Source organism: Fragaria vesca, linkage group LG1 (assembly GCF_000184155.1).
Source record: "Fragaria vesca subsp. vesca linkage group LG1, FraVesHawaii_1.0, whole genome shotgun sequence".
Classification (NCBI taxonomy): Eukaryota; Viridiplantae; Streptophyta; class Magnoliopsida; order Rosales; family Rosaceae; genus Fragaria; species Fragaria vesca.
In genome coordinates, this window is record NC_020491.1 from 18,847,725 (window position 1) to 18,856,631 (window position 8,907).

Below are 8,907 nucleotides of genomic sequence, written 5' to 3' on the forward strand. Positions count from 1 at the left end.
TAACTTATCAACAACCAAAAAGTACTATAATCTTATGAACCTTAAAAATAAATCATATACTTGGAAAACTTGTTTGATCTTACCGATGAGCCGTTAGCGATCAAGCTCATTTATTTTAAAACAACCAAAAGAAATGCAATATTTTAAATTAAAATCATCATAATCATCATCAAAATCATTATCAAAAATCAATAATCATAATAATTATCATCATCATAATCATTATCATCATCATCATCCTCATCATTAAATTCATTATCAAAAATCAATCATCAATAATAATTATCATCATCAACACAATAATTATCATATCATCAACAATAATCATCCTCATCATCATCAACATTTTCACCAATCATAATCATCATTATCAACACAATAACCATAAATAAATAGGTCACAAAGTGAACCTTAGTGAGATGTTACTCACCTAAAAATCCCGCTGCGTCTTCACAAAAAAACTCAAGAACCAAGCTCAAAAACAACTCCACAAGCTACCTAAACAACACAAATACTAACCTTAGTAACCAAACAACTAAAGAGAATATTGCACCCTTAACAAACCTTAACCCACGAGATGACAACTTTCCAAGGTCGTCATAATTAACGACTCAATACAGCTGCCTCTAATCCTCAAAACCTAAACTCAAACCTCACACAAGCCTAAAATTAAACTTAATGTCCTAACATGCAAACCTTACACCAAACCTAAAATTTCCACATCTCAACAAGCTCACAATAGCAAGAGCTAGCTAACCACCGAAACGTAGAGCTAGGAACCCTGCCGGACGCGTTGCCACACGCCACCACAGGCTGCGGCGAGTGGGCCCCAAGCGCCACCCCATCAACTTCAAAATCTAAGCAAGCTCCCAACAGCAAACTTGTAGGTCACATCAAAAGAAACACTTTTCATACCTGTGGCCAAAGCCAATTCGGCCGGAAAGAGGCCGGAAACGTCACCGGAAAGAAACAAGGAGCATTTTGAACTCCAAAGCTCCACGCTTCGAATTAGGCTTCAAGGCTGGTATCATCATGCTCAGAAGGACAAGAACTTCCAGAAATGGGTAGCCTCAAACCTCGATGTCGCTGGAATCGGTCGGAGCTTCACCGTCGGTGGCAGCAGCAACTTGCGGGCCTTGCTGCGCCGTGCACAGTACTCCATAGGGTGTGAGGCTGGTATGAATACAAAGAGGGGAGTGAGAGCTTTCCAACGATACCAAAGCACGCCCAAATCCGTCGTCGGATGGCCGAGTTATGGCCGGAAGAAGTTTGAGGTGAAAATAGAGATGGGAGAGAGAGAGAGAGCTGAACGGACGGGGCCGGGGGGGGGGGGGGGGGGGGGGGGTTTATTAGGGTTACCGAAAAAATAAAAAACCCCCCAACTTTTCCTATTATACTAATAATCCCGAAAACCACAAAACTTCTGCTGACCAAAACTTCTTCTTACGAAGTCCGTTTTACGCGTGCCGCATGTCTACGAACTCGTATCGCCAAGCTCTACAACTTCCGTGAAGGAAGTTTCTCGAGAAACCCAACGAATAAAAAGTCAACTCTATGACCCTTAAAGAAACAGAAAAAACCCTTTTGGGAAATTTACGCGTCCGAACACTTCCGCTCTTTCTTCGAACCTCAAAAACACACTAACTTCTAACTCGAAAACTCCCAAATAAAAATAGAAACTAATATCAAATTTTCGGGGTATTACAATTTAATTCCTCGCAATTACTTTCCGCTTTTTAATTTTTGCACTCTATCTTTCTAGCAATTTCATTGTCTTTAAATTTCATGCAAATTAGATTTTTGTTCTTTTGCTTCCCGCACTTTATTTCTCGCAAACTCATACAAAAAATCACAAAAAAAGGAGCAGCATCGGTGAAAACTCTGAAAGTCCTTGCAACAAAGGCTAGAGAACCCAACGGTCGAGACGGTTCCTTCCTCGGCCTACAATCATGACTTGAAAAAAAGTCAGATCAGGCGCAAAATATTTATCAAAAACCTCGTTTGACCAACAGGCCGCGAGTTGGCACGCCTGCACAAATCAGAAGGACGATTGTTCTCAAGACCCTCGGCCCTAATCTCGGCCGAGACCATTTTTGAGCAAACAATTTTAGAGATGGAACAAATAAAGAGAATAATCAAGGTGGCCAACAATGAGTAGGCAACTTGAAAGCTTATGGTATTCTGACGTGATGTGACTTGACACTGGAGTTATGGTCGCCTAACCGATACCGCAGGTTGGCGAAACGTGTTGAAAAAAAAAATAGAAGGATGCCCGATTAAAGAGGCACGTGTTGGTTGTATTATCAATCATCGTTCAAAACACGTGGATGCAATCAAGTTTTCTTTTCCCTAACGTCATTCAACTCATAGACCCCAACACTGGCTAACCCAAGTTAACTGTGTTGCTAACGCTCCCAAAACAACCGCGGTCTATCTAGACCGCGTATGCGTATGCTTTCCTCACGTTGTTCGATAAGTTTTGTTTCGTAATTTTTTTGGTTATATAAAATAAGGTAGTTTCTATTCATACCTCAAAAACGACATTTGGACCTCCATACTTATGTATCTCTAATTTTTAAAAAAATAAAAAATATGTTATGTACCACCTTTTTCCAAAATGCCCATTATCCAATAAATTCAATAAAAACAAATTCTTGAAACTAAATTTAGTTTGAACAAAAAGAAAATTTCAAAAGTTTTCTAAAGAAATAATCAATCAATCGAATCGTTTGTTTGTTGCTAGTTTCATATATATAAGAAGTTTCATATATATAGATTTGAAAATCTTATCGAGAATAATCAATCGAATCGTTTCTTTATTGCTAGTTTCATCTTATTAAACCCAAATCTCATCATTTCTTTTTTTTTTTTTTTTTTTTTAAATTACATCATCTCTTCATATGTGAACCTTATTTTTTTTCTTTGTGATCTCATATTTACTAAATTACATATAGAACCATGTATCGATCAATTAAACTAAAAAAAAAAAAAAACCAATGTATCGATTTCTTATCTGAATAAAATCTTAATCTGTAGTATTTATTTTTAAAATGAAATCTTAATTTAGCTTTGAAATTGTATTGTCCGTTAAAATAAGAAGAACTTTTTTTTGAAAATTCGGAATAACTCCATTAGGCTTAAAACCAATAACGACCGCGAAGCGATCAATGCCTGAATGATCTGAGGACCACTCACACACAAAGTTAAAAACTTACTACAAACTACAAAAAATAAAAAACCAAACCTCCAAGAAAAACTAGTGTCCAAAACAAGCGGACCTTGCAAACTAGAAAGAAAAATAAAGTGATGTAACTTTCCTCACCCCACCCATAGTCCCTCTCTCAATGAATAGAGGCCTAAGACCCATTGGTGTACCTTTCTTCGTGAGTTTGAGAGAGAGTCCATGTTAGGGTTGGAGGGATATTTCCTAGATACACCAGGACCTACTCCTCCCCAACCTCAGACTCGAGGCCTGTTTTTGCATTGGCTCCTTCCAAACTAGGAGCCATAGAATCCGACAGTTTCGGATCTCCATTTGCTATCCTTTTCTTGTTACGACTGCCGCCTGGACGACCTCTCTTCTTGGGAAACTTTTTTCGAGAAATACTTCCAAACCGCACTGGAACCTCTACGAGCTCATCAGATTGAAAGCTCAACTTTGGCTTCTTCAGCACCAAATCAGTCCCAGCTGACCCATCTCTAGAAAACCCAAACCCATCAGCTTCAGTCCCAAAACCAAACTTCCTTTTCAGCCCAGAGTCACCCGGCCCAACCTTCAGAGGCCTAAAACCCGGCCCAACATCCTCAGTCAACCCTATCAGCTCAGTCAACCCTAGTTTGAAACTAGGTTTTCCCGTCAAAAAATTTGGGGAAGAGACAACCAGCGCAGCCGCCTCCTCGCTGCCCCTCAGTCCATCCTCCAACCCCGTCGGCGCAGCTTCCTTCATCTGCAGAGTCGGCTCCTTCACCAAACCACTAACTTCCGTCGCTCGGCTCGCTAAAAGCTCGGCCTCACCGTCGACGGCATTAACTGCCTCAACCACTGGTAATCCACAGATCAAGCCTTTGTCACAGATACCTCCTCCATGCCCAAAGAAACCACAATCCTTGCAAATCCCATGAGCTCTTTCAACCTTGAACTCCAACTTGACAGCTAACTTCGGCGAGTAGTCAAAAATGCGTTTGGCCGGAATCCGGTTTCGAACGTCCAAAACAACCCTATCTCGCTGAATCTTCTCCTTCCTCTGAATCAGACCCGGATCTGCTCTCACAAAAACACCCAAACCATTCGCAACACGGCTAAGAACCATATTGTTCCTCATGGCGAAACGGAGTCCGGCAATCGAGATCCACACCTCCAAGTGATTCAAAGAAACATCCTCCACCGGGCTAAACCCGTCATACTCCGCTAGGATAAGCATCCCACCGTTGAAAGACCACGGTCCTCCACCAGCGGTTCGGTCTCTCTTTGCCTTCGTCTTGAATTGAAAGACAAAGCGACCCGATTCCTCTTCACGAACCAATAGTTTCGCTTTAGATTCCATGCTCCGGAAAGAACCGAGGACATGATGGGAGTCACCACCGGTTTGCTCATTCCGATCAGTCGTCCGCACAGGTAGAAATGAGGATCAGCGTCCCCTGTCGAGATCCCAATCTCGATCTCGGTCATTTGGCGGCCGTCAGGGAAACGCTAACCCTAGTAGAGCCAAAGCCGCTCTTTTTTTGCTTGGCCAGTTAAAAGCTGTAACCAGTAAATAAGAAGAACTTATTATGTGTGTTTTTGGGTAATTTGACATAAGTTTACAAAATCAACAAATACTTGAAACATATGAGAAATCTAAATGTCAATAATAATAGAGGTATAATAGAACTTCTTATTAAATTATAATTTATTTTTTAAAAAAAGTATTCCGTTAAATAATTATTGTCTGTCCTTGTATGAAAAGCCTTTCTCATCAGTGATCAGTCATCAGTCATCATCACGTTCATCTAAACTAAAACCTAATTATCTACTTAATTAACTTGCCCCTCAATTTAATCAACGCTTAAAAAGCCAATGTCGGTGGCCATACTTATGTAGGCAATCATGGGCCTAAGATTATTCTCTGCCTTCGTTTTTGTTCCAAAATGTTCTTGCTTCCGGCCATTTTGACAAGTTTTTCCATTTGCCACTTTCCAAGTCATGGCCACTTTTCGACTACGAATGCTGACGGTACCCACTACAATTCGTTACAAATAACGTGATCTTAACTTTGAGATAGAATAGATTATGAAATATGAAAATGTTGAAAATGAACAGAAAACTATTCGTTTTCTTCTTTTGCATTTGCTTCACTGTGGAAGATAGAGAACAATTTCAGGTTTTGTTAAGGTAGCTATAGCTAGTCAGGGGTTTCCATTTCTATGTATTACGGTTTTAAACATCTCGTCTCATCTTTACGGTCTTAAACATGATAAACATATACACAAGTTCACGTGAAATTAACCTTACAAAACCTCAAACTCATAGAAGAAGCTCATATTGTAGTTTTATCCTCTACTTGTGGACATTGTTTGTGCAAAAGAAAATATTTGCTACATGAAGAGGAACTTACGATAATTCTTTACTCATAATCATGGATCATAAGATGCTTGTTAATTTTGTCTATATCTCTATGAAGTATGATTGCTTGTAGGACAAACGAATGACATAGAGTGAAGAAAAGTGGTGTCTGAGATGGAGGGTTTGAAGGGGAAGACAGGGTGATGCAAATGTCATAAGGATACTCATTATCATACGAAACAGCGAGCAGGGATGGGTTCATGGGTAAGGTTTTCAATTGCACGCAACATCATAAGGCTTAGCCATATATGTAAACATGTTAAGTGAACACTGAAGAGTCATTCACTCACTCAATGAAGGCGATCGAATATATATCTTCGTTTTATGTGTAAGCTGCTGGACGCTAGTGGAGGACGCATTCGGCTGTGTCAGTCCAAATATGGCATGGTGATTATTTCCTTTTAGGCTCATCTCCCCCATTACGAAACTGAAAATCAAAGTAGGCCCTTTTATGTTTAATAAAATAAATGAAATAAAAACTGGTATTTTGGCTCCTTCAGCATGTACTTCATTGGGGGAGCATCGATCCGTATCAAAAGAAAATCTACCATACGTGGAAAATTGTAAAACATATATAAACATTGTGTTCTTTGTTCCATAATAGGGGGAAAAGGATTGTCTAATTGATCTATCATGTTAACCCTAGAGAGAATCCACTCAAAACCCTAAAGCTCTCTCTCTGTTCTCTCTGAGTCAGCAGCCAACCACAAAATCCCACCCTCGTCCAACGGTAGTCTAAGACTAGGTGGGTCTTTTGATAGCGCCGACACCGTATGACTTTGCTGCTGGATGAAAGATATGTTGGCAACCCATTGCTTGGAAGGGTAATTGGCCAAAAGTTCTTAATAGATTTTGATCAGCGTGGTTTTTCAAATCAAGTTAGAGGTATGGCACCATGGAAACCGGCTTGAGGAGTAGATTTGATTCCATCTTCCCAAACGACGATGACGGCGTTAAATCTTCATCCTTGTTTTTCAAGTGAGAAGTTTTGGTTTAGAGGAGGTGTTGTTGGACCCTGTGTTCGTGGCGAAGATAGAGTTTTTTCTTTCCCCCGTGGTGTGCTTGCGGTTGCAGGACTCGGCGACGGCTTTCTTCCATGTCTTGCCTGTAATTGTGAAGGAAGGCTGCATGGGCTAGGTCAACCATTTTGAGGCTTAGGTTTAATTCTTTTTTGGGCTTTGGGCTGCTATTTTATTTTCTAGCTTTCTATTAAATAAGTTCATTTGATTAGGATCCTAAGCACTTTTGTGCCTAAGCATTTTTTGTGCCTCATGGCATCTTATGGCGTTGTGAGTCTATTTTTCTAATTTTCTAGTTGAGATCTTAGCCTATAATCTATATTCTATTAGATTGTAGGCTCACTTTGTTCTTAAGTGAGCTGAAATTTGTAATGAGGGTATTACACATGGGTGACTTCAATGGTCTTATTCGCCCTCTGGACACAAGGCGGTTGATCGAACCATTTTGTAACCTCTACTTGATTATAAATGACAAAATTGTCTTTAGTTCAAAAAAGAAATAATAGGAGGAAAGGCACCTAGCACTCTCAAAAGAAAGGCTTTAGCCGACGAAAATAAAAAACTAGGCCTACGAATTATTTTTTCGTCGGCTAAAGTCTACGTTAGCCGACGAAATTTTTCGTCGTCGGCTAAAGAAATTTTTTCGTCGGCTATACTATACTTTAGCCGACGAAATTTTTTTTTCATCGGCCAAAGTTTTCCTTCGTCGGCTAAAGTATTTTAGTAGATGAAAAAAATCTCGTCTTCTGCTATTCACAACTTTAGCTAACGATACTATTATTTCGTCGGCTAAAAGAAAAACAATAAAATGTTGTATAACTTGCTTAGTAGGTTTTAAACAAATACACAACTTTGTGAACAAACTCTACATAGAAGCAAAATTAACAAAAATCTCGTGAAATAAGGTGTGTTCAGAACGGTGAAATATGGCTATGGTTCAAAAATCACGTAAATCGGGTAACGGCTCTGATGTAGAACAGTCGAAACCCGATATGTTTCAGATTTGGCGTTCGGTGTCCGATTGACTATTGTGAGACCTTCCTGAAGCGTAACAGCCCTACGAGTCAAACTCATGGCTTTTCCATGAAATATGAGCCTTTTTGGCTATCCGAGTCCGTTTAGAGCTTCAAAATGCAGTTTTCTTATTTCCAATTAGAGTTAACCGTTTTCGATCGAGCCTTTAACGTTGTCGAATCCAGTTAAATTTTTTACCATAGACATCTTTCGTCATAATGATCATATCTAACGGTCGAATTTTGGTTTGTAAATTTTAGTCATCGGAATCACAACGTGTCTACTAATGTTGTATAACTTGTTTAATAGGTTATACAACATAGGAAGCAAAATTATCAAAAATCTTGTGAAATAAGATGTGTTCAGAATGGTGAAATACGGCTATGGTTCAAAAATCACATAAACCGGGTAACGTCTCGGTGTCGATAGTAGCGGTCAACCCTATTTACCGTTATTATTCCCTATGGGGAGCCCTATCGTCGGAAAGTATATGTCTCAAAATTTTTATATGGGCAGTTGCGTCTCATCTACATGAGAGTTTTTCATGTGGAAGGTTTGACCAAACTATGTAATATAGAGGGAGATATGAGCGTTTTCATGTGATAAGTGACGATGGATTAGGGTTGACCGTTTCGATCGAGCCTTTAACGTTGTCGGATCCTGTTGAATTTTTTACCACAGACATCTTTCATCATAATGATCATATCTGACTGTCGAATTTTGGTTTGTGAATTTTAGTCATCAGAATCACAACGTGTCTTCTAATGTTATATAACTTGTTTAGTAGGTTGTACAACTTTGTGAACCAACTCTACATAGGAAGCAAAATTATCAAAAATCTCGTGAAATAAGATGTGTTCAGAATGGTGAAATACGGCTATGGTTCAAAAATCACGTAAATCGGGTAACATCTCGGTGCTGATAGTAGCGGTCAACCCTATTTACCGTTATTATTTCCTATGAGGAGCCCTATCGTCGGAAGGTAAATGTCTCAAAATTTTTATATAGGCGGTTGCGTCTCATCTACGTAAAAGTTTTTCGTGTGGAAGGTTTGACCAAACTACGTAATATAGAGGGAGATATGAGCGTTTTCGTGAATTTATAGACTTTAGGCGACGAGATATTAAAAAAGTCGTCGGCTAAGGTCAAATTTTTTGGCGGCAAACCAAATTTGGGGGAAAATTTTCAAAGGACTTAAACGGACGAAAATATATGATTTCGTCGGCTATTGCCAAAAAAATTTTGGCGGTCAACCAAAATTTTCAAAAGAGT